Source organism: Bos indicus, chromosome 7 (assembly GCF_029378745.1).
Source record: "Bos indicus isolate NIAB-ARS_2022 breed Sahiwal x Tharparkar chromosome 7, NIAB-ARS_B.indTharparkar_mat_pri_1.0, whole genome shotgun sequence".
Lineage (NCBI taxonomy): Eukaryota > Metazoa > Chordata > Mammalia > Artiodactyla > Bovidae > Bos > Bos indicus.
The window spans coordinates 50,152,546-50,176,650 of record NC_091766.1 but is presented as its reverse complement, the minus strand read 5'-3'; the positions used below and the strand labels follow the sequence as shown (position 1 = coordinate 50,176,650).

The window sequence follows — 24,105 nt, the reverse complement described above, 5'->3', positions numbered from 1 at the left end:
GGTATTCCCATCTCTTTCAGAATTTTCCAGTTTATTGTGATCCACACAGTCAAAGGCTTTGGCATAGTCAATAAAGCAGAAATAGATGTTTTTCTGGAACTCTCTTGCTTTTTCGATGATCCAGAGGATGTTGGCAATTTGATCTCTCGTTCCTCTGCCTTTTATAAAACCAGCTTGAACACCTGGAAGTTTGTGGTTCACGTATTGCTGAAGCCTGGCTTGGAGAATTTTGAGCATTACTTTACTAGCATGTGAGATGAGTGCAATTGTGTGGTAGTTTGAGCATTCTTTGGCATTGCCTTTCTTTGGGATTGAAATGAAAACTGACCTTTTCCAGTTCTGTGGCCACTGCTGAGTTTTCCGAATGTGCTGGCATATTGAGTGCAGCACTTTCACAGCATCATCTTTCAGGATTTGGAATAGCTCCACTAGAATTCCATCACCTCCACTAGCTTTGTTCGTAGTGATGCTTTCTAAGGCCCACTTGACTTCACATTCCAGGATGTCTGGCTCTAGGTGAGTGATCACACCATAATGATTATCTGGGTCGTGAAGATCTTTTTTGTACAGTTCTTCTGTGTAGTCTTGCCACCTCTTCTTAATATCTTCTGCTTCTGTTAGGTCCATACCATTTCTGTCCTTTATTGAGCCCATCTTTGCATGAAATGTTCCCTTGGTATCTCTAATTTTCTTGGAGAGATCTCTAGTCTTTCCCATTCTGTTGTTTTCCTCTATTTCTTTGCATTGATCACTGAGGAAGGCTTTCTTATCTTTTCTTGCTACTCTTTGGAACTCTGCATTCAGATGCTTATATCTTTCCTTTTCTCCTTTGCTTTTCGCTTCTCTTCTTTTCACAGCTATTTGTAAGGCCTCCCCAGACAGCCATTTTGCTTTTCTGCATTTTTTTTCCATGGGGATGTTCTTGATCCCTGTCTCCTGTACAGTGTCACTAACCTCAGTCTATAGTTCATCAGGCACTCTATCTATCAGATCTAGTCCCTTAAATCTATTTCTCACTTCCACTGCATAATCATAAGAGATTTGATTTAGGTCATATGAAGCTACAAAATAGCATTTCAAAGCAAGAAGTCAGGGAGTGTCCCTAAAGTTCCCTTGGAAGGAGGTGACCTTTCAGTTACTTTTTTCAACATCTTTGGGGGCCCATTTGAAGAGAGCTGAAGCAATAATTGCTGCTGCTAAGTCACTTCAGTCGTGTCCGACTCTGTGTGACCCCATAGACGGCAGCCCACCAGGCTTCCCCGTCCCTGAGATTCTCCAGGCAAGAACACTGGAGTGGGTTGCCATTTCCTTCTCCAATGCGTGAAAGTGAAAAGTGAAAGGGAAGTCGCTCAGTTGTGTCCGACTCTAGCGACCCCATGGACTGCAGCCTACCAGGCTCCTCTGTCCATGGGATTCCCCAGGCAAAAGTACTGGAGTGGAGTGCCATTGCCTTCTCCGGAAGCAATAATTAGGACTAAGCAAAGAAAATGAATTTGGATCCAGAATAGTTTAAAAAGAAGCTTAAAAAACCAGAACCTGCTGAGACATAATAAATAGGTGTTTGAGTTTTGTTCTCTTCTTACTTATTCCATTCCTTTTTGCCTTTGTTTTTGGTTTCCTTCCCAAGACTTAGAGACTCTGTTATTCCCTTGATAGTGGAATAAGGATCCTACTGGTGACAGCTTGCTGATATTCAGGCAGGTAGAAGGAGCTGAGGTGGGCTCCCTTCAGATACTGCTAAATCCAGGAGTTTGGGGTTGTCTAGGGAAGGGTAAACTTTCCATTTTTATATTCCTTTGCATTCTCCCTAGGATTCTTTGGGACTGACTGTATTTTCCAGATAATTCTCTCTGAGAAATGGGGAAAGAGGAAATTTTCTGGACGGTTTTTGCCAGGCTTTCTGAGCAGTTGGAGCATCATGCCAAAGATACATGGTCTTATCTCCTTAAGATCATCTCTAGGCCTCCAGTTTGTTTGGGGAGGCTGGCAGTTTGGTATATGTAAGAGCTTGGACTTTGGAGTCAGATCTGCTTTCGAATTCTGACTTTGTCACTGATTAGTTCTGTGACCTTGGAGAACTGACCTTACCCCTATGAGTCTTAGCTTTCTGAAACATAATGGAGGGTAACAATGGTGCCTCTGACATAGGACTGTTGTGAGTCCAATGTCTGGTGAATAAATACTTTGTAAAACATTAGCTGTAATTTTAAGATACTGATAGATTATTAGATTGAAACTTCTTGGCAAGAGACAATAGGTAGGAAGTTGCTAAAAAAATCCCAAACCACTTTGGAGTCAGATCTGCTTTCGAATTCTGACTTTGTCACTGATTAGTTCTGTGACCTTGGAAAACTGACCTTACCCCATGAGTCTTAGCTTTCTGAAACGTAATGGAGGGTAACGATCATGCCTCTGACGTCAATAGGACTGTTGTGAGTCCAATGTCTGGTGAATAAATACTTTGTAAAACGTTAGCTGTAATTTTAAGATACTGATAGAATATTAGATTGAAACTTCTTGGCAAGAGACAATAGGTAGGAAGTTGCTAACAAAAACCCAAAACACTCTGATGGAAGATAGGTTGAAGGAGAGGAAAAAACATTTAACAAAAAGAAAAAGAGGAGAACGTTGGGTACTGTAATGAGTTACCTGTTGTTTTACTACATTAGTAAATCCCAAGTCTTCCCCTTTGTTAATCCAGCCAGTTGATTGTTCTCCCAGAAACACCCAGCCTTATTACTGGCTCCTCTGCAAAGATTTACTAGACACAGCAGTCACAGTGTCCTCCATTACCAGGACATTATTATTTTTAAAATGCACTGCTTTGTTTTGCCACCTGCACTTTGCAGTGTTATAAATAATTAAAGCTCACCGCACTTGTCAGAATAGGTTCAAAAAGTGCATTTGGGGATGCTGTACCTTTGCCTTGACAATGTGTTTATTAGCTTGCTTGTTAATTCCAGGATTGGTTAACTTGAGGCACCTCTGTGCCAGCCTGCTCACACCGACACTCACCTTGAAGACTTCAGCAGAGGGGCTCAGTGTGGTAGTCTTTCTTCTGTGTCCCTGAGAAGTCATCAAGTGGTGAACAAGAAAGCAGAGAACAGTTCTTGCAGCTGATATGCTCTTCCCCAAATGTGTTTGTGTGGGAAAGAACAAATCGTGGGCCAGATGGAGCAGAGCAACAGAGGCTAGGAGCTTCTTGATGTTCTGGAAAACAGTCAAGTGCAAACAAATCAATTAGAAGAAAACCTTTGTGAGACACTTTGGTTTGCATTTTCATCAAAACGTTGGACTGTGGGCTGTTTCTGTCCATTCCTGGTAATTGGAACGAATGTTCGTTTTTGCCTCTGATAAGCGTTTGCTGTGACGTGGGAGTAGGAGGAAGAGAGGCTTTTCTGGGGGCGTTGCTATAGAGGAGCTGTCAGGGCCATTGCTTCAAGTGTTGGCAGGGTCTCCTGTTAGCGCACAGGTCTGGCTTGGGGAGGCTGTGTGCAGAAGAGGAGCAAGGCATAGGGCTCAAGTGCAGGCGTGGAGTCACAAGGACCCAGGTTCACAGGCTGACTTTGTTGACTACTAGCTGGGTGTGTTAATTTCCCGTGGCTGCTGTAAAAGGTTAAAATAAGCCAGATGACTTGAAACAGCAGAGATTTAGTCTTTTCTAGTTTTGGAGGGCAGAAGTCTGAAGTCAGTATCACTAGGCTGAAATCAACATGTTGGCAGGGCCGCACTCCCTCCAAAGGCTCTGGGGCAGAATCTGTTGCTTGCTTCTTCCAGCTTCTGGTGGCTGCTGGCATTCATTGGCTTGTGGCTACATCACTCCATTCTTTACGTTCAGTATCTTCAAACCTCTGCTCTGTTTTCACATCACCTTCTCTTCCATGCCTGTGTCAAATCTCCCTTTGTCTCTTTCTTACAAGAACATTGTGATTGTAAGGAATCACACTGTGATTGTGTGTTTAGGGTCTACTCAGATAATCTGAGATAATTGTTTTAAGGTGCTTAATCACATCTGTGAAGACCTTTTTTTCTTATAAAGTGTATTTGCAGGTTCCAAAAATTAGGAGCTGATATCTTTGGAGGGCTTCTAGACTTTCACCAATATGTTTTCTTCCTTATCTTTAAAATGGTAATTGTATCTTCTGGAATAATTTCCATGGAGCTGAAATGAAATCTTGCTTGCCAGACACTCAGCAAAGTGACATAGTTGGTGCCTAGTACCTAGTAAATATTCTTTTATCGAGGGGGGGTATTTTAAAATTTTATTATTGAAATATAATTGTTTTAAGTGTTGTGCCAGTCTCTGCTGTACAGCAAAGTGACTCAGTTATCAATTCAGTTCAGTCGCTCAGTCGTGTCCGACTATTTGCGACCCCATGGACTGCAGCACACCAGGCTTCCTTGTCCATCACCAACTCCCAGAGCTTACTCAAACTCATGTCCATCGAGTTGGTGATGCCATCCAACCATCTCATCCTCTGTCATCCCCTTCTCCTGCCTTCAATCTTTCCCAGCCTCAGAGTCTTTTCCATTGAGTCAGTTCTTCGCATCAGGTGGCCAAAGTATTGGAGCTTCAGCTTCAGCATCAGTCCTTCAAATGAATATTCAGGACTGTTTTCCTTTAGGACTAACTGGTTGGATCTCCTTGCAGTCCAAGGGACTCTCAAGAGTCTACTCCAACACCATAGTTCAAAAGCATCAATTCTTTTGCACTCAGCTTTCTTTATAGTTCAACTTTCACATCCATACATGACTACTGGAAAAACCATAGCTTTGATTAGATGGACCTTTGTTGGCAAAATAATATCTCTGCTTTTTAATATGCTGTCTAGGTTGGTCATAGCTTTTCTTCCAAGGAGCAAGCATCTTTTTATTTCATGGCTGCAGTCACCATCTGTAGTGATTTTGGAGACCCCCAAAATAAAGTCTGACACTGTTTCCACTGTTTCCCCATCTATTTGCCATGAAGTGATGGGACCAGATGCCATGATCTTTGTTTTTCTGAATGTTGAGTTTAGAGCCAACTTTTTCATTCTCTTCTTTCACTTTCATCAAGAGGCTCTTTAGTTCTTCTTTACTTTCTGCCATAAGAATGGTATCATCTGTGTATCTAATGTCATCTGTATTTCTTCCTGCAGTCTTGATTCTGCTTTGTGCTTCATCCAGCCCAGCATTTCGCATGATGTACTCTGCATATAAGTTAAATAAGCAGGGTGACAAGATACACCCTTGACGTTCTCTTTTCCCAGTTTTGAACCAGTCTGTTCCATGTCTGGTTCTAACTGTTGCTTCTTGACCTGCATACTGGTTTCTCTGGAGACAGGTAAGGTGGTCTGATATTCTCATCTCTTTAAGAATTTTTCATAGTTTGTTATGATCCACACTGTCAGAAGCATTAGCATAGTCAGTGAAGCAGAAGTAGATGTTTTTCTGGAATTCTCTTGTTTTTTCTATCATGCAGTGTATGTTGGTAATTTGATCTCTGGTTTCTCTGCCTTTTCTAAAACCAGCTTGAACATCTGGAAGTTCTTGGTTCATGTACTGTTGAAGCCTGACTTGGAGAATTTTGAGCATTATTTTGCTAGCGTGTGAAATGAGTGGAATTGTGTGGTAGTTTGAACATTCTCTGGCATTGCCCTTCTTTGGTATTGGAATGAAAACTGACCTTTTCCAATCCTGTGGCCCCTGCTGAGTTTTCCAAATTTGCTGGCATATTGCATGTAGCACTTTAACAGCATCATCTTTTAGGATTTGAAGTAGCTCAACTGGAATTCCATCACCTCCACTAGCTTTGTTTGTAGTGATGCTTCCTAAGGCCCACTTGACTTGGCATTCAAGGATGTCTGGCTCTAGGTTAGTGAGCACCCCATCGTGGTTATCTGGGTCATGAAGATATTTTTTATATAGTTTCTGTGTATTCTTACCATCTCTTCTTAATATCTTCTGCTTCTGCTATGTCCATACCATTTCTGTCCTTTATTGGGCCCATCTTTGCAAGAAATGTTCCCTTGGTATCTCTAATTTTCTTGAAGAGATCTCTGGTCTTTCGTATTCTATTGTTTACATCTGTTTCTTTGCATTGATCACTGAGGAAGGCTTTCTTATCTCCCCTTCCTATTCTTTGGAACTCTGCATTCAAATGGGTATATCTTTCCTTTTCTCCTTTACCTTTCACTTCTCTTCTTTTCTCAGCTGTTTGTAAAGCCTCCTCAGACAACCATTTTGCCTTTTTGCATTGTTTTTTCTTGAGGATGGTCTTGATCACTGCCTCCTGTACAACCTCCGTCCATAGTTCTTCGGGCACTCTTGTCTATCAGATCTAATCCCTTGAGTCTATTTGTCACTTCCACTGTATAATCATAAGGGATTTGATTTAGATCATACCTGAATGGTCTAGTGGTGTTCCCTAATTTGTTCAATTTAAGTCTGAATTTGGCAATAAGGAGTTCATGATCTGAGCCACAATCAGCTCCCGGTCTTGTTTTTGCCAACTGTATAGTTCTTCTCCGTCTTTGGCTGCAAAGAATGTAATCATTCTGATTTTGGTATTGACCATCTGGTGATGTCCCTGTGTAGAGTGTTCTCTTGTGTTGTAGGAAAAGGGCTTTTTGACCAGTGCATTCCTCTGGCAAAACTCTGTTAGCCTTTGCCCTGCTTCATTTTGTACTCTAAGGTGAAATTTTCCTGTTACTCCAGGTATCTGTTGACTTCTACTTTTGCATTCCAGTCCCCTATAATCAAAAGGACATGTTTTTTGGGTGTTAGTTCTAGAAGGTCTTGTAGGTCTTCATAGACCCATTCAACTTCAGTTTCTTCAGTATTATTGTTTGGGGCATAGACTTGGATTCCTGTGATATCGAATGGTTTGCCTTGGAAATGAACGGAGATCATTCTGTCAATTTTGAGATTGCATCCAAGTACTGCATTTTGGACTCTTTTGTTGACTATGAGAGCTACTCCATTTCTTCTAAGGGATTCTTGCCCACAGTAGTAGATATAATGGTCTGCTATTGCTACTGCTGCTAAGTCGCTTCAGTCGTGTCCGGCTCTGTGCGACCCCATGGACTGCAGCCTACCAGGCTTCTCCGTCCATGGGATTCTCCAGGCAAGAACACTGGAGTGGGTTGCCATTTCCCTTCTCCAGTACATGAAAGTGGAAAGTGAAAGTGAAGTCGCTCAGTCGTGTCTGACTCTTAGCGATCCCATGGACTGCAGCCTACCAGGCTCCTCCATCCATGGGATTTTCCGGGCAACAGTACTGGAGTGGGGTGCCATTGCCTTCTCCCGATATAATGGTCATCTGAGTTAAATTCACCCATTCCAGACCATTTTAGTTCACTGATTCCTAAAATGTCATTGTTCACTCTTGCCATCTCTTGTTTGACCACTTACAGTTTACCTTGATTCATGGACCTAACATTCCTGGTTCCTATGCAATATTGTTCTTTACAGCATTGGACTTTACTTCCATCACTAGTCACATCCACAACTGCGTGTTGTTTTTGCTTTGGCTCTGTCTCTTCATTCTTTCTGGAGGTATTTCTCCACTGTTATCCAGTAGCTGTTGGGCACCTACCGACCTGGGGAGTTCATCTTTCAGTGTCCTCTCTTTTTGCCTTTTCATGGTTTTCATGGGGTTCTCGAGGCAAGAATACTAAAGTGGTTTGCTGTTCCCTTCTCCAATAGACCTTGTTTTGTCAGAACTCCCCACCATGACCCGTCCGTCTTGGGTGGCCACAGAGGGGACGACAGAGGATGAGATTGTTGGATGGCATCACCGACTCAGTGGATATGAATTTGGGTAAACTCTGGGAGTTGGTGATGGACAGGGAGGCTTGGTGTGCTGCAATTCATGGGGTTGCAAAGAGTTGGACATGAATGAGCAACTGAACTGAATTGAATGTGTTACAAGGTTTTCTGAAAGTCAGATCTTCCACCATCTTGGACCTGATTGGTTCTAACCAGTTTTTGTTACAACTTATAGCTTTGTCATTCTTCGAAAGGTTGTGTTCTGCCCCCTTCCCTCCTGTTTCACCAGGAGATTGGATTGGATATAGTTTGCTGTGCTATAGAGTAGGACCTTGTTTGTCCGTTTTAAATGTAATAATTGGCATTTACCAACCCCACATTCCCAGTGAATATTCTTATTTATGTACGTATATCTTTTTTTTTTTTTAGTTCTACCAGTTTATTGCTACCAACCTGGGACCCTCTACCCTCATGCACACATGCTCAGTCATGTAACCCCATGGACTGCAGCCAGCCAGGCTCCTCAGTCCATGGACTTTTCCAGGCAAGAATACTGGAGTGGGTTGCCATTTCCTTCTCCATATGTACGTATATCTTACGGCTCTTATTATTTAGTCATCTTGTATGAAAGAGAGACGAATAGTTCCTTTAAGACTTCGACTTTGGACATTCTCCCCACCCCCCACCCACAGTTATTGTCCCCATATCCCTAGGATCTTTGGCCATAATCACCACAGTGAGCAGCTGTGTCCTCAAGGCCAGTCTGTTACCAGTCCTCCATTATCCTTTCTCAGTGCATGTTCTGATCTTTAGGAATAAGCCTCACCCTTCTGTTGATGTCCCTTCAAAATTCATATGTTGAAGCACTAACCCCTGGTATGGCAGTATTTGGAATAAAGAAGTATTGGGTTGGCCAAAAAGTTCATTTGTGTTTTTCCATAAGTTGGTACGACCCGAATGAACTTTTTGACCAATCCAATAATTTGGAAGCAGTTATTAATGTTAAATGAGGTAGTAAGGGTGGGCCCTAATTTGATAGGATTTTGGTCTTTATAAGGGAGAAGGCAATGGCACCCCACTCCAGTACTGTTGCCCGGAAAATCCCATGGATGGAGGAGCCTGGTAGGCTGCAGTCCATGGGGTCGCTAAGAGTCGGACACGACTGAGCGACTTCACTTTCACTTTCCACTTTCATGCATTGGAGAAGGAAATGGCAACCCACTCCAGTGTTCTTGCCTGGAGAATCCCATGGACGGAGAAGCCTGGTAGGCTGCTGTCCATGGGGTCTCACAGAGTCGGACATGACTGAAGTGACTTAGCAGCAGCAGCAGCAGCATGGTCTTTATAAAAAGAAATGCCAGGAACTGTTTTTTCCCCTCATCATTCAAGCAAACTGAGATGCCATGTGAAGCCTGGGAGGAGGTCACTGTGTAGAAGCCTGGAAGAGAGCTCTCACTGGAAACAGTAGCAGCCAGAACCTTGATCTTGGACTTCTGGTCTCCAAAACTATGAGAAAATAAGTTTCTCATGTTCAAGCCACCCATTGTGTGGCATTTTGTTATGATAGTGTTAGCAGACTAATATGGGGGTGTAATCTGGTTCACCCCCGCTTCTGCTCAGATATCTGAGGGGAAGCTTGGGCTCTGAAATGATTCCCAGTTACCATTCAAGACAGTTTTGTGTGTTGCAGTTTTCCCATGGATAATTGTAACTCCATAATGAAGCATAGAAGAATATTATTTTTACAGTGATATTTAGTATCTGATAGCTATTAGCCAAAAGGTACGTGTCCCCAGCGAGGTACTGTAAATATATTTTATCTGTTCCATTACCTGCTGTTTCACAAACATATCCCTGAAGCATTTTAATCTTGTTTTTCATACTTGTCTTCAAGTGAGGAATTGTTCTGATTTGCAACTTTGGGGGATAATTACTACGTTCATTAATTTCTGTTCTTTTCTCCTCTCCATTTATTACTGCTTCTTGAGAAAATTTTTGTCTAAATCTAAACTAAGTGGAAACAAGTCACTCGATTAAAGGGTGTTTTACAACAGTGTTTTCTTCAGCTTCCTTGGCATACTAATGGGAGGGCTATGAAAGCATCTTCTTACCTGTGGTTGAAGATCTTCGTGGTCTGGGCTTAGATGAGTAAGAGGCTTTTGGGAAACCTCTGACCTTAGGCTTCATTGCAGAGTGTTCTTTTTTTTTTTTTTTTTGCACTGGGGGTATTCCTCGGCTGACCAACCTAGATAGCATATTGAAAAGCAGAGATATTACTTTGCCAACAAAGGTCCGTCTAGTCAAGGCCATGGTTTTTCCTGTGGTCATGTATGGATGTGAGAGTTGGACTGTGAAGAAAGCTGAGTGCTGAAGAATTGATGCTTTTGAAATGTGGTGTTGGAGAAGACCCTTGAGAGTCCCTTGGACTACAAGGAGATCCAACCAGTCCATCCTAAGGGAGATCAGTCCTGGATGTTCATTGGAAGGACTGATGCTGAAGCTGAAACTCCAGTACTTTGGCCACCTCATGTGAAGAGTTGACTCATTGGAAAAGACTCTGATGCTGGGAGGGATTGGGGGCAAGAGGAGAAGGGGACGACAGAGGATGAGATGGCTGGATGGCATCACCAACTCGATGGACATGAGTTTGAGTGAACTCTGGGAGTTGATGATGGACAGGGAGGCCTGGCATGCTGCGATTCATGGGGTCGCAAAGAGTCGGACACGACTGAGTGACTGAACTGAAGGGCAGGAGAGGCTGGTTTTCTTCCTTTTAGAGATTGTCATAGACATTAACGTAACATGTGTTATGCACTGGACACTGTATAGCGTTGTGGCAAACAAGGTTCTCCACTCATAGAGATGCTCAGTACATGTTGACTAAGTGAATGTGTGGCTAGATAGAGTGGTCTTTGCCTTCAGAAAGACTGAAGGGGCAGGCAGAGCTTCATTGGCTGGGGCCTAGTGGATTAAGGGTGCTGTAACCTCCCTGGAAGTTGGGAACAGAATTTGGAGCATCCTGTTGGAGCCATGATGCCCTAGCACTTGGATCTATAAGAGGAAGCAAAGGAGAAAGGCTGTGTTGAGGATGGTTTATTTTGCATTTAGTTTTTTCTGGTATTTTGGCTTCATGAGTCCCCTCTTTTCATTGTAGACAGGGACTGTTACGTATGTTCCTTGCAAGTGCAGATGCTTCATAAATGTCAAGTGATCACCCAAGACAGCTGAGGGAGGAGATAGAAAAGTAGTAGCTAAGACAAGTTGGCTGAGGCTAGGGCAGAGGCAGAGATGTTTGTGAATTAGATGCCCAGGAAAAGAAATGAAGAAGGGAAGAAAGCAGAAGCCAGGAAAGGATTTGAATTAGTCTGGAACTGAATGGGAGCCCAGTTTAGAGAAGTCTGATCTGGAATACTCAGGGAAAGAGCAATGGAGAGGGATTTCTATCTAAGAATGAGGAAGGACAGAGAGTTGTTAGCTTGTGATACTGAGGAAAAGGGGACACTGGGAGGAATGGCTTAATTCTTTTCTGTACCACCCACGTACCTACGTATCTCTCCTTTATGGTGCTTGTCATACTACCTGGGAATTATTTGTTCATGTGCTGTTTCTTCTCTGAGAAGATAGAAGGGGCTCAGACATCTCTCTATTTTAATTATCTAACACTGAGTCCATCACATAGCACGTGCTGCACAGGTAACTGATGAACATTCTTGAGGTTAAGGCCTGGGTGAGCCATCCATTAAGAACTGAAATGTAGTGGGTTGAGATGGGGCAGAAGGGACATGAGCATGTAACTGACTTTGTTGGGGGTGAGAGGGATAGAAGTGAAAAGTGAGATTGACACAGAATCTAAATCTTTCAGGCATTTACCAAATACTTCTTCTGTGTCAAGCTATCTGGGCAGGTGGGCATAGTCCCTATCCTTACGATGCTTAAGGCCTAGCAGTGGAGGAGGAAAACTGTATAAGACAAAGTGTAGTAGGTGCAATGCAAAGAAAAGTATGGGTGCTATATCAGTGCCTAATGGAGTCTAGTGAGGAGGGTCAGCGAAGGCCTCCTGGATGAAATGTCTTTGAGTGAGTAGCAAGCCTTTAAGGTGAGTAGGAATTTGCCAGATAAAGAGGAGGAGGAATAGAACTCCAAGGAGACATATGCGAAGGTCTGGAGGTAGGAGACAGGATGTCTTAGAGCACTGGGAAGTTCCATAAGGCCAGCTGTAGATAGGGTGAGAAAAGAGAGAAGCTGAAGACGGTGATTGGGGCTTGATATTGTGGAAGGCCTGGGTATGGAATTTGGCCTTTTCCCTGAGGGCTCTGGAAAAACATTGAATGGTTTTAAGCAGGGGGAGGGTAGGATCAAATTCATGCTCTGGCTGTAGTATAATCCATCTAACATTTAATCAAGGTGTATACTTGTAATTTGCTGATCTTTTATCCTCTGACACTGCAGCAAAGTCTGTCCATTTGCTCTTAATCATTGAGTGCAAGAGCCTGAAGAGAGTGTGGCCTGCCCCAGACCTGAGTTCCTGGTGTTTGAACCCGGAGCCCAGGCTGTGTGGCTGAGCATGTGGTGGTCAGGACTGTAGCTCCCACCTTTTCTGCAGCTCCTTCCACCCTCACCTCAGTGCCCCCTTCACAGCAGCTTAAAATTCCTCAGTCATTGTACCTTCCTCAGCTTTGTGCTTTCTACAAATTGAAAAATTTTATGACAGTGTCAAATCAATGGGAAAAGTTTTAAAAAGTAGGATTGAGAAATAAAGACCTCTTTCCCTTTTCTCCCTGCAAGGGAATTTGAAAAATATAGAAATTCTAAGTTACATGTTAAGTATCCTTGGGGTTTCGTTTCGTTTCCTTTTGAAAAATTTTTTACATTAACCAAAAATCCGACAGAGATGCTTGTGGGAAGATAATTCCTTTTGGCTGGAGCTTAAGCTCCACATTGTGAGCTTTTTAATTTTCTTTTTTCAGCGGTGAGTTGGGACCCAACTGTGCAGTCACTAGAGCTCATCACAGTCCTGTTGCTGGGCGAGGTATCTCTGTGAATCTGTATGTTTTCCCCTTGTACCTACCTAATGAAAGCCAAATTAAATCAATTTTTAATCAATGAGATGAATGACGGGTTTTCTTTAGAAAATAAACCATAAGGCCCCAAAGTACTGGAAATGGTAAAAAGTGAAGTTTTTATTTGTGTGTGCGCTGTTAGGCATGACTTTAATATCAGACAAATGGGAAGTGCTATTAAAGTAGTATTTGGAAATATGCTGTCTCAGGGACATGAGGGAGAGTGCTTTTCTCTCTGCCCTCTTTTCATAGTTTGTGCAGCCTGTATGTGCCTGGCAGCTTGCACAGGTGTCTAGTACATTGAGATCCCAGGGACACCTGAATGACTGGAGGGATGGTTTTGAGCAGGGCCATCTTTCTGTCTTGTTGCCGCCTCCCTCCACCCTCTTAGTCTCCTTATTTGTTCATTGCTTCATTCGTTTATTCAATATACATTTATTCCTTCTGGGCTTTTGTGTGGGCCACTGGTAAGGAATGGGATGAAGGGAAGTTCCCAATGAATTGAGGCTAAGAGCCATGGCTAGATGTCCCCTTCTTCTTCTTTGCATTTTATCCCTTTTTGGGGGATATTGTTTTCTAAGCTACTCTCAGCACCAGCATTGTCCTCCTGAAAGTTGCTTTCTTCTACCTGCTTTGGTGGAAGGAAATGGCTCTTTTAGGGCAGATGGAGTAGATATGAAGACTCTTTAGCTCAGTGGCTATCCCCATTTGTAAGTCTCCATGGGCTATGCGGGGTGGGGCTTTGAGGGGGCAAGTTTGCTTTGCTTGGGATTTGATTCCCATAATCATTGGTTTGGCTTTGGTCTCTGGGGTCCCAAGGCTTTGGTACCTCTAGGCACCAAACCTTCTCTGCAGCACATATTCCAGTTTGCTATTGTTATTGAGTGGGCTCCCTGAGTGATGCTCTTCATCTGAGGAAGACAGTGGCTTTTATTGAGTGCCTTTCAGAGGGGTTCAGAAGACTGGATTTGGGTTATTCCAGAAACCGTGGGCTGAGAAAAGTAACTGATTCATTAAAGCTGTTCACCTTCTGCTTCCTCATTGTGCTCATCAGCTTGGGTTGCCCTCACCTGAGAGGTGGTGGTTGCGGGTGGCGTTAGTAGTTGGGGCAGGTGAACTTGAAGGAAAATAGATAAAATAGTTGGTAGTTAATGATGGATGGGGGCAGACAGGAAGTGGGGTAAAGAGAGGGAGGTGTTGAGGCCTTCTGGGTTTCTGGTTCGTGCAGTTAAAGCTAGGCATTTCTAGAGGAGGATCAGTATAGTATCTCTGGGCATGTTGAGTGTGAAAAAATATAGAGGAGAATAGAGCAAGGCATATTCTTGGGGAGAGTGTGCCTAGATTCTCAGGCTGATTTCCTGTTCAAATTATCCACTTGGGTTTTGGGCCACTGTAGTGAAGGATAATACAGCCCAAATCCAAATTTTGTTTATAAACTAACTCCTTCTATTAATAGATGTTGAAAATTTTCGAGAACTAACAAACCCTGAACCACAAGGCAAAGGAGTGAGCTCATAAGCAGATTTCATAAACAGTGGTGACCCTCCTATCTTCTTTTTCCTCTCTCTAGTCCCCTTTTCACCATGGGGCAGTTCTGAAAAGGAGAGAGATTCCAAAGGGTTGCCTAGACAACCTAAGCTATGTGTTTGAAACCCATCTGACAAAGTGGATTCTTAACATATCACGAGGCCACTCCTCTGTAAATCCTTTCCTCCAGCATTGTTGAAATAAATACATGTTCTGAGTTTTAGGCCCCCAGGCCTTCAAAAAAGCTGTCTTGCCTCTGTTTGGGATGCTTTTCTCATTGTCTTTGGTTGGTTAATTTCTTTTCCTGTTTTAGGAAGTCCTCTCTGATATCGATTTCCTGAGGGAGATGCCTGTGCTTTCCTGCAGCCAGAGCCTTCTCGCTGGCTCCTTCAGGGCTCTTTCAACCCAGTGATGACTATAACTGCTGATTTACTTATCTATTTCCATCGCCCATCTCGAGGCTTCTGGACAGCAGGACCCCTTTTTACTTAGTCTTTGTATTATCAGCACCTGGCACATGTCTGGGATGTAGCAGGTCTCAATAAATACGGGCTGAAGGGTGAATAATCTGCTAGTTGGATGTGTTAGAGGTGGTGGCAACTGGATATATGTTCCCTAGTAAGTGGTAAGGGTTTATCCATCTTTCACAGTGAAAAAGTTTTTGATTTTTTGGTAGCTCTTCTGTATGGGAAGGTGAACAAGGTCTTTGCAGAAATATGTTTCTGGATTAGTGTGGCTCTTGAGTGCTTACCTGGGGTTGAAATGATTTTGGCGTGGGTGTGAAGCTACAGGTAGTAAGTGAACAGTTTGTCTGGGCTGTGTGGGTGTAGCGCTCTTGTGTTTTTCTTGTTGCTTTCCATGTTTTCATGAGCTACCATCCAAATATCCAACTTCTCTGAAGCCAGGGCTTGTACCTGGTTGTTGATGGGAGTGGTTGCCTTTCAGGTAAGAGATTGTAGTATCAGCCAGTCTTCGTCTACAGTGTTTCCTGTTGGCATTACCAGAGGCTGTGGTGGCTGTTTTAAGGAGAGCTGCCACAAGAGGAATCCCTGAGCAGTGGGAGACTGAACAGAGAGAGAGTAATTGGAAAGAATTGCCTCCTACTTTGTGTCAGACCAGGCCCTTTAGGCAAGATAGAAGGAGTAGGAAAGGTGCTGACTGACAGAAATAAAAATGTAATACCAACTGAGAGGTAAAAGGATAGTTTTGTAAGGAAACTAGGAAGAACTGGGGTCCCTGCTCTAAGGGTGAGGCAAGCAAGGGCCACTCGGCACACCCTTGGTACTCTGGAAATGATTCTGTCTTACTCATGACCCAGTTGGTTTGGATTCAGAGCATCTGCTGCCCAAAATGTGGGTTCCAAATGCTTACTGATCCTTAGCTGAATGTGCTCCACTTGGAGGCCAGTTGTGAGACTGATTGTTCCTAGGGTATGTTTACCTGGGCAGGTAGCTGGCATGTTATCCCCTTTCAGCAGATCTGGTGCTCTGAGAAGACTAGCTGGCAAGTCATCCTCATGGAGCCTACTGTGGCAGGAGAGACTTCCTGTGGTCCCACTGGCATCACAAGCCCACTCACTGGAACCTAGAGTCTCTTTGCAGGCTCCAGTCTGGGATACTGCTGTTGGTTGAGGTGTACTCCTGTCCGTTGCAGGCTGATGAGTCCTGACAGGCTGGGATGTGATTGGTAGCATCTTGCAGGGCCCTCTGACCCTACTTGCTGTCATGAATCCTGTTGTATCCCTCTTGTACACTTGCTTCAGCATCTCATGATATACCACTCTTAAGATAGCAGATGGGAAAATCATCCTTCTTGGGTTTATTCCCTGGTGGCTCAGACAGTAAAGAATCTGCCTGCAGTGAGAGAGACCCAGGTTCAATCCCTGGGTTGGGAAGATCCCCTGAAGAAGGGAATGGCAACCCACTCTAGTGTTCTTGCCTGGAGAACCCCATGGACAGAGGAGCCTGGTGCACTACAGCTGTGGGGTTGCAAAGAGTCAGACAGGCTGAGCGACTTGCACTTTTTTCACTTTAAATAATGATAATACATTAAAAAAATTGTAGCCTGGTTTGGGAATTTTCCTGGCTCAGGATGTGTTTGTTATGTTCTTATTGCCCTATGGAGACCAGCAGAGCTGTGAAGAGAAAGCACTTCATTAGGAGACTCTAGAATAAAACTGGGCTCTCCTGGCACTTCTTCAGGGATTTGGGCCCTTCCCCTTCCACAGTCTGTTGGGGCCAGGGCCTGGGAACTGCTCCCCAAGGTGTGCTCTGTGCTAGTGTCCAGGGATCTTAAGGAGTATAATTAAGCAACTAATAGACGTGGTGATGTTTAAAATTAAAGTGTGATTTTGTTGACATTAAGCATAGTTATTTAAATATCAGTTAATTAGTGCTTTTTAATATTGCTTCTTGAACTCAAGTTTGGTTATTGCAGTTGACATAGATACTTGACAAACCCAAGTCACTGTCGAGGCGTGGGCCACAGATGAACATGGACTTGGAGGAGAGGAAGAGAGAACACATAATTAACAGCTGTTGAAATAATTCAGCTGTTTCCCTTGCTGATTGCTCTCCTCCTCTGTACTGCTGATGCAGTGAATTTTTAATGGGGTGGGCTCTTGCTATGCCAATCAGGGTTAGGATGAGGCCTTTTTGATTGTTGGAAGTAAGCTATAAGGTTGGGAGGAACACTTTACATTTGAAACTAATGCTGTATTCCCCCTTAATCCCAGTACAGGATCTGAGCTTTGGGGTATGCTTTGGTATGAGGGTTGCAACTCGTGTGAAAGCAGGTGCTGAAACTGTGGACATTATTGACTGGGTAATGAGGTCGAGTCGGGAGATGAGAGTCTCTGGCTAAGGTTCAGCTTGTAGAGCTGCAGGTAAGCTGAGGTGCCTATAGACAGAGGTCTTAATGGAGTGGTCAATGAGCCTTCAGAGGGTCTCCTTGCCTGAAAAATCTGCTCTGCACACCTTCTGGAGTGTCACTGTTATGGATTATGGTGTTTATCTGCTCACCTGGTCATGTCTCCACCCACTCATTCTTTATTTATTTATCAGCCATACTTTTATTGAGAGTCTACTGTGTCCTAGACCCTGCACTAGCTAAGATGGAACAGTGGATAAGGAAGGAGTCTTCCCCCTCAGGGAGTTCATATTTACAATGCAGTTTGCCATTTTAACCGTGTTTTCAAGATTCATCTATTTTGCAGCATGTATCAGAACTTCAGTCATTTTTATGACTGAATAATATTTCATTCTATGTGTATACCACATTAAAAATCTATTTTAAAAAATGTATTCATCTATTGATACTTAGGTTATTTCCATGTTTTGGCTGTTGTGAACATTCACATGCTAGTGTCTGTTTGCGTTACTCTCTTCAGTTACTTGGATATATACCTAGGGGGCATGATGATTTTATGTTTAGCTTTTGAAGAATTGTCAGACTTTTCCATAGTGACTACATCATTTACATTTTCCACATCTTTGCCAATACTTATTGTTTTCACTAAAAAAAATAATTGTCCTAATAGGTATCAAGTGATATCTCACTGTAACTTTGATTTGCATTTCCACAATGACCTCTGATACTGAGCATCATTTCCTGTGCTTATTGGCCATTCGTATGTTGTCTTTGGAGAAATTTCTATTCAAGTTCTTTGCCCTTTTTTAAATTGGGTTGCATGTCTTGTTGAGTTGTAGGAGTTGTTTATGTATTCTAGATGTTAAACCCTTATTAGATACGTGATTTGCCAATATTTTCTCTCATTCTGTGGGTTATCTTTGCATTCTCTTGCTAATGAGAGGCACAAAAGTTTTTAAAATTTTTTAAAAATTATTTTTTTAATTGAGGTATAGTTGATAATGTGTTAATTTCTACTGTACAGCAAAGTGATACACTTGTACATATACTATTTTATATTCTTTCCTGTTATGGTATATTTTGGAATATTGAATATCATTTCCTGTACTCTACAGTAGAACTTTGTTTATAAAAGTTTAAAAATTTTGATGAAGTTCAATTTATTTATTTTTATCACCTGTGGTTTATGTCCTATTTAAGCAACTGTTGCTTGATCCAAGGTCAAGCACTTTGGCCCATACATTTTCTTCCAAGAATGTTATAATTTTAGCTGTTACATTTAAGACTTTGATCCATTTTTAGTCAATGGCACCCTTGTTAAAAATCAATTGAGGTAATGATGTAAGAGTGTATGTTTATCCTTATATCAATATAAGATTATATGTTTATATGATTTTCATGCAGTTTTGATTATTGTAACTTTGTGGTAGGTTTTAAAATCAGAATGTTTGAATCCTCCAGCTTTATTGTTCTTCCAGATTATTTTGAGTAGAATACCTTGATTTATTTTTATTTTTGGTTGGGCTGCATGGTATGTGAAATCTTAGTCCCCATCTAGGAATTAAACCCATGTCCCCCTGCATTTGAAGCATGATGTCTTAACCACTGGACTGACAGGGAAGTCCCTGGGTAGGGTATCTTGAAATTCCATGTGAATTATAGAATTATTTTTTTCGTTTCTGCAAAAAATGCTTGTGGGATTTTCATAGACTATGTTAAATCTGTATCTTGACAGAATATGTTGAATCTGTATAATCCTTTGAATAGTATTGTCATCTTAATAAAATTAAGTCTTTCAGCTCATGAACCCAGAACATCTTTATATTTATTTAGGTTTTCTTTAATTTCTTTTAGGTCTTTTTATTTCTGTTGTAGTTTTCAGTGTATAAGTCTTTTGCCTTGGTTAAATCTTTCTCCTTTGATTAAATTTATTCCTAAGTATTTTATTCTTTTTGATGTTATTTTAAATGGAATTTTCTTAATTTCCTTTTTGGATTGTTAGTGGCTAGTGTATAGAAATACAACTGATTTAAGTTTTGATTTTGTACCTGTGGAATTTATTAGCTCTAATAGTTTTTGCTTGTAGCTTCTTCAAGATTTTCTTTGTATAAGATAAAGTCACCTGTAAACAGATAGTCTTGCTTCTTTCTTTCTAATATGGATACCTTTTGTTTCTTTTTCTTGCCTAATTGCTTTGGCTAGAACTTCCAGTGTTATGTTGAACCTCAGTGACAAAAGCAGACATCCTTGTGTTATTCCTATCTTAGAGGAAAAACTTTAAGTCTTTCATCACTGAGTATGATGTTAGCTGTTGATTCTTCATATATGACCTTAGTTATGTTAAGGAAGTTCTCTCCTATCCCTGATTTATTGTTTTTATCATGAAAGGATGTTGGATTTTGTCAGATGCCTTCTTTTTATCAATTGAGATGATTATGTGATTTTTTTCCCTTCACTCTACCACTGTAATTTACTAAATGGATTAATTTTCATGTGATAAACCACCCTTTATTCCTAGGATAAATCCCACTGGATCATGTTGTATAATCATTTTGAAATGCAGGTGAATTTGCCTTGCTAGTATTTTGTTGAAGATTTTTCATGTATGTTCATAAGGATATTGGTTCTTATAGTGTCCTTGTTTTGCTTTGGTGTCAGTGTAATTCTGGTCTTACAGAACGGATTAAGAAGTGTTCCCTTTTCTTCTATTTTTGGAAATTTTAGAAGAATTGTCATCTGCCACCCTTCTGAATAGGCATGTTGGGTAATAGGCCATGGGCTTTGTGACATGGGGGTACCAATTTGGAGCTCTGGCATCCTTTTTTTTTTTTTTGGTGGGGGCCTCTGCACCTTCATCTTGGCCCCCTGTCTGGGGAGCCAATTATACTGGTGAGGAAGACTGGAAGTTGTCTCGTTTTTTTTTTTTTTTTTTTTTAAAAAAAGGTGAACTTGAGAGTTGGATTTTTAAGATTGCAGTTATTTCTTTGTGCTCTTTCTTTCCTTAATTGGTGGATAGTCTTGCTGAACAAGAACAAGACCTCTGTGATCCCAGTCAACAGAGCAAATTAGTAGATAAAGGAACAGTTTCTGTGTTGAAAATAGCATATTTTCTAAGTATGTCTAACATTTTAGGAAGAAAGATTTCATTGAAAATAGCTTCCCATAATTCTGACTTCATATCTGACCACCGAGATGGCTACAGGTACTTTTTTCAGAGTTCTGGTACTTCATACACATGTGCCATTATGTTCTGCTTCACTCAACAGTTGTTCAGTTGCTCAGTCATGTCTGACTGTTTGCGACCCCATGGACAGCAGCACGCCAGGCTTCCCTGTCCTTCACCATCTCCCAGAGGTGAGATGGTGAAGGACACATTCTCTCAAACTCATATTCATTGAGTTGGTGGTGCTATCCAACCATCTTATCCTCTGTTGTCCCCTTCTCCTTCTGCCTTCAGTCTTTCCCAGCATCAGGGTCTTTTCTGATGAGTCTGTTCTTCACATCATGTGGCCAAACTATTGAGGCTTCAGCATCAGTCCTTCCAATGAATATTCAGGGTTGATTTCCTTTAGGATTGACTGGTTTGATCTCCTTGCTAGTCCAAGGGACTCTCATGAGTTTTCTCCAGCTCCACAGTTCAAAAGCAACACTCAGCAGTATTTTATGCATTTTGTTTTCATGTTTCACTATAGTGCATATTTTCACTGACATTATTTTCCATTGTGTATGCCACATAACTCCTTTTTAGATTATTGATGCTGTTCAACTAACAGATATTTTTTGAGTGTCTGGCACAGTGCTAGTCAATCAGGATCCAGCAGTGGTTTAGGTGGACAATGGTCCCTACCCTTGTGCAGCTCCCAGTCAGATGGGTGGTAATTGTTATAGGCTCATGAAATGAAATTTCACTGACCATGTAACACAGCCTTGGAGAGGATGAGGAGGTTGTGTAGTCTCTAGCCCTGGCTCCTATTCCTGCCTTCTAAAAAGCAAGTGAGACCTTGTCAGGGCAGTGGCAGTTCTGCTTGTGACAAGGGATCTCGGTGAAGCCCAGGATGAGGAGCCCTGGGACCATGGCAGAGTCAGCTCTGAAATGGGACTGCCGCAGCAGGGAGAACTGCTGTTTCCTAGGCAATACTCTGCTTAATATTTTTAGTGCGTGGTCACGGCAGAACTAAATGTGGTTTCTGATCCCAAATTGGTAATAAATGTAGACATATATAGAGTCAGAAACAATGCGTTTTAAATCCTCTGCTCCTTAATTGTCTTGCCAAGTGCTGAGTTTAGGTTTCTTTGCTTCTTGGCTACCTACCCAGCCTCCCACCATCTCTCAGAGAAGGCACCCAGATTTTCTCTGGGTGTTTGGTGGGATTGTGAAAGCTGTGAGTTATGGCTCCCTGAGCTGTGTTGAGAAGCATCTGATTTTTGTGTTTCTCCCCACATATGTAAATGTATACATTTTAAAACTCATCCTCCTTTCAAGTTTTTAAGAATCTGGGATTATGAATAGTCTTGGATTCTCAGGCATGTTAAAAATAAAATATGATGTTTCAGTTGCTGACTTACCTGGAAGCTATAGTCAGGGCCAACATGGTAGTAGCAAGTTCAGTGCTTGGTGACCCGTCCTTAGTGCTGCCGCTAAGTATTTCTGTAAGTAAATACTGTTTTCTTGGGGTTCCTCAATTAGTTTAAGGATCACCCTAATTGTTGCCTTTCTCATCATTTCAGAGTTGTAATTTGTGTCTCCAGTTGCCCGTAACAGTATCTATTTTTTCATGGCATATTCCTTAAGAGGGCTTTCTTCTTAATTGTACTGTCTGAGACTCAGATGTGGAAAACCATACAAGTCATTGATTGTGAGCAAGACAGAAAGCACCTGAGGACAGTGATGGTGTCTTTTGTATATTCTGTTATACAGTAAGGTTCCCAGTGTGCTCAGGGGACCTGAAGTAAAAGGGACTTGTTTCTAGAGTGTGAATACTGAATGCTTATAATCTAAAGTGTCAGAGTGGCTGACACAGAATAAAGGTTACTGTTCTTACTGATTCGCAGATAGTCCATTTGTAACTATGGACTAGAAGTCATACCCTCCTTCCTGTCATAGTCCCACAGTGAGGCCCTAAACTTTGCTGGAATTTGGAGACAGCAGGCAAAGGAAAGATGAACTCTGATACCTCCCTAGCCCCAGCCTGTGGTGTGTAGATGAGAGTATGAAGTCTTTGGTATTCTTGAGGAGCAGGCTATAAAGAAAGCCCATCAGGCTTACTGTTAGCAGATACTAGTTTAAAAGGAGAGGGAAGGAGGTGGCCCTTACTCCCTGGCTAGCAGCTGACCCTGGCTAGCGTGGTCTAAGCAGTCTGTCTACTGAATTTGCCCATGTTGCTCCTGCCGTCCCTCTTTTCCCTTAGAGGTAGGAGAGCAGCAGCAGGAAGACAGGCCTAGTCACCAGGAAGCTGGGCTCTGAAGTGGCTGTTCTTAGTCAACTCTTCAGTGGGCACTGATGCAGAGCCAGCCAATATTGCTTGAAGCTTTCAATGGAAATGCCTCTGTAGCTGCTAGAGTGTAGTCCAGGTGTGTAGGAAGATTTGCAGCTCAGGGAAGTTGGTTCTAAGGAGAGACTTGTTGTCAGAATACATTTCTGTATGGGGGTGCAGTCTCACAGTTTTTGTTTATCCTGCCCTTTTCTCTAACAGTAGTGGTTAGTGAGAGCTACAGGCTTCTCAGGCTCTTCGTTTGTGTCAGGCATTGTGCTGTATGCTTCCTATCATCACATCATCTCATTTAATGCTAATAGCCATCATACAGAATAGTTACTCTTAAGTTCCTTTTTAGAAGCAGGAATTGAAACTTGGAGAGAGAGGTTAAGCAGCTAGTCCAAAGTCCACAACTAATTGGGGAGACCTGAGTGGAAATCCAGAGCCCACATTCTTTTCATTACATCAGAGTGAAGATGGAGTTGAGTAGAGCTTCTGGTAACCTTGGCTGCTGTCATCAGAAACAGGTTGATCATTCCTAGGATCTCACAGCGGGTCAGGGAGCAAGTATAAGGAGTAGATCTCCTTGCCCACAGCCTGCTAGATAGAAACTTGCAGGTTAGGGCCTAGTAGAAAGTACACTCACCCTGGCCGGGGTATCTCTACTTTGCCTTGTTGCTTGCTGGTGTGCTTAGGCAAGCCCCACTCACCTTTTTGGTCTCTCTTTTCTTCATCTGCTGTATAGAAGTAATTCTGTCCTATGTATGCCATGTGTGGAAGTAGGATCAAAGACTAGTGGTAAGTGAGTTTGAATATCATGTGGGCCAACTTTTACGCAGTAGAGGTCTCTCCTTACCTCTGCTGAGTTCTTTCCAGACAGTTGAGTGTGTATGAGGGGAGTGCTTAGTGCTGGACTACTGTAAGGGAGAGCAAGGGTGTTTTTGCTTCTTGGACAGCTGGGGAGCCCAAGTTATGGGAGGTCATGAGGTCAAGTCATACAGGGTGACAGTGAACTGGTTGCATTCTGAGTCAAAGACTTTCTTCTTCTTGAGTGTCTGTGCCTCTCCTGTGGGCTGTACTATGCCAAGGGCATTCATTAATTAAAATGTGTGTGTGTGTGTGTGTGTGTGTGTGTGTGTGTGTGTATGATGTGCAGAAATACAGACTTGGTAGAAGTGGTCTCTCCACAGTAGGCTCATTAAAAAAAAAATTTCTCTCCTGACACAAAATGTGTGCTTTTGTATTCACACTGTTGCAAAACAAATGAAAGGCTGATTTCATCTACCACTGGAAAAGCAGCATGGTCTGAAAAGAGCATGGGTTCTGGGGCCAAACTGGCTTTGAATCATGACTCTACTACTCTCTGGCTGTGTACACTTGGGCAAATTGCTTAACCTCTCTGAATTTTAGTCCCATCATGGGCAAAA

At 42.3% G+C, this 24,105-nt stretch overlaps 1 protein-coding gene across 4 annotated transcripts in view; it reads left to right on the top strand.

Moving 5' to 3' along the window:
* Positions 1-24,105, top strand: part of SIL1 (SIL1 nucleotide exchange factor) — a 256,480-nt gene that overhangs the window by 35,965 nt on the left and 196,410 nt on the right. The gene's annotated exons all lie outside the window — the stretch shown is intronic.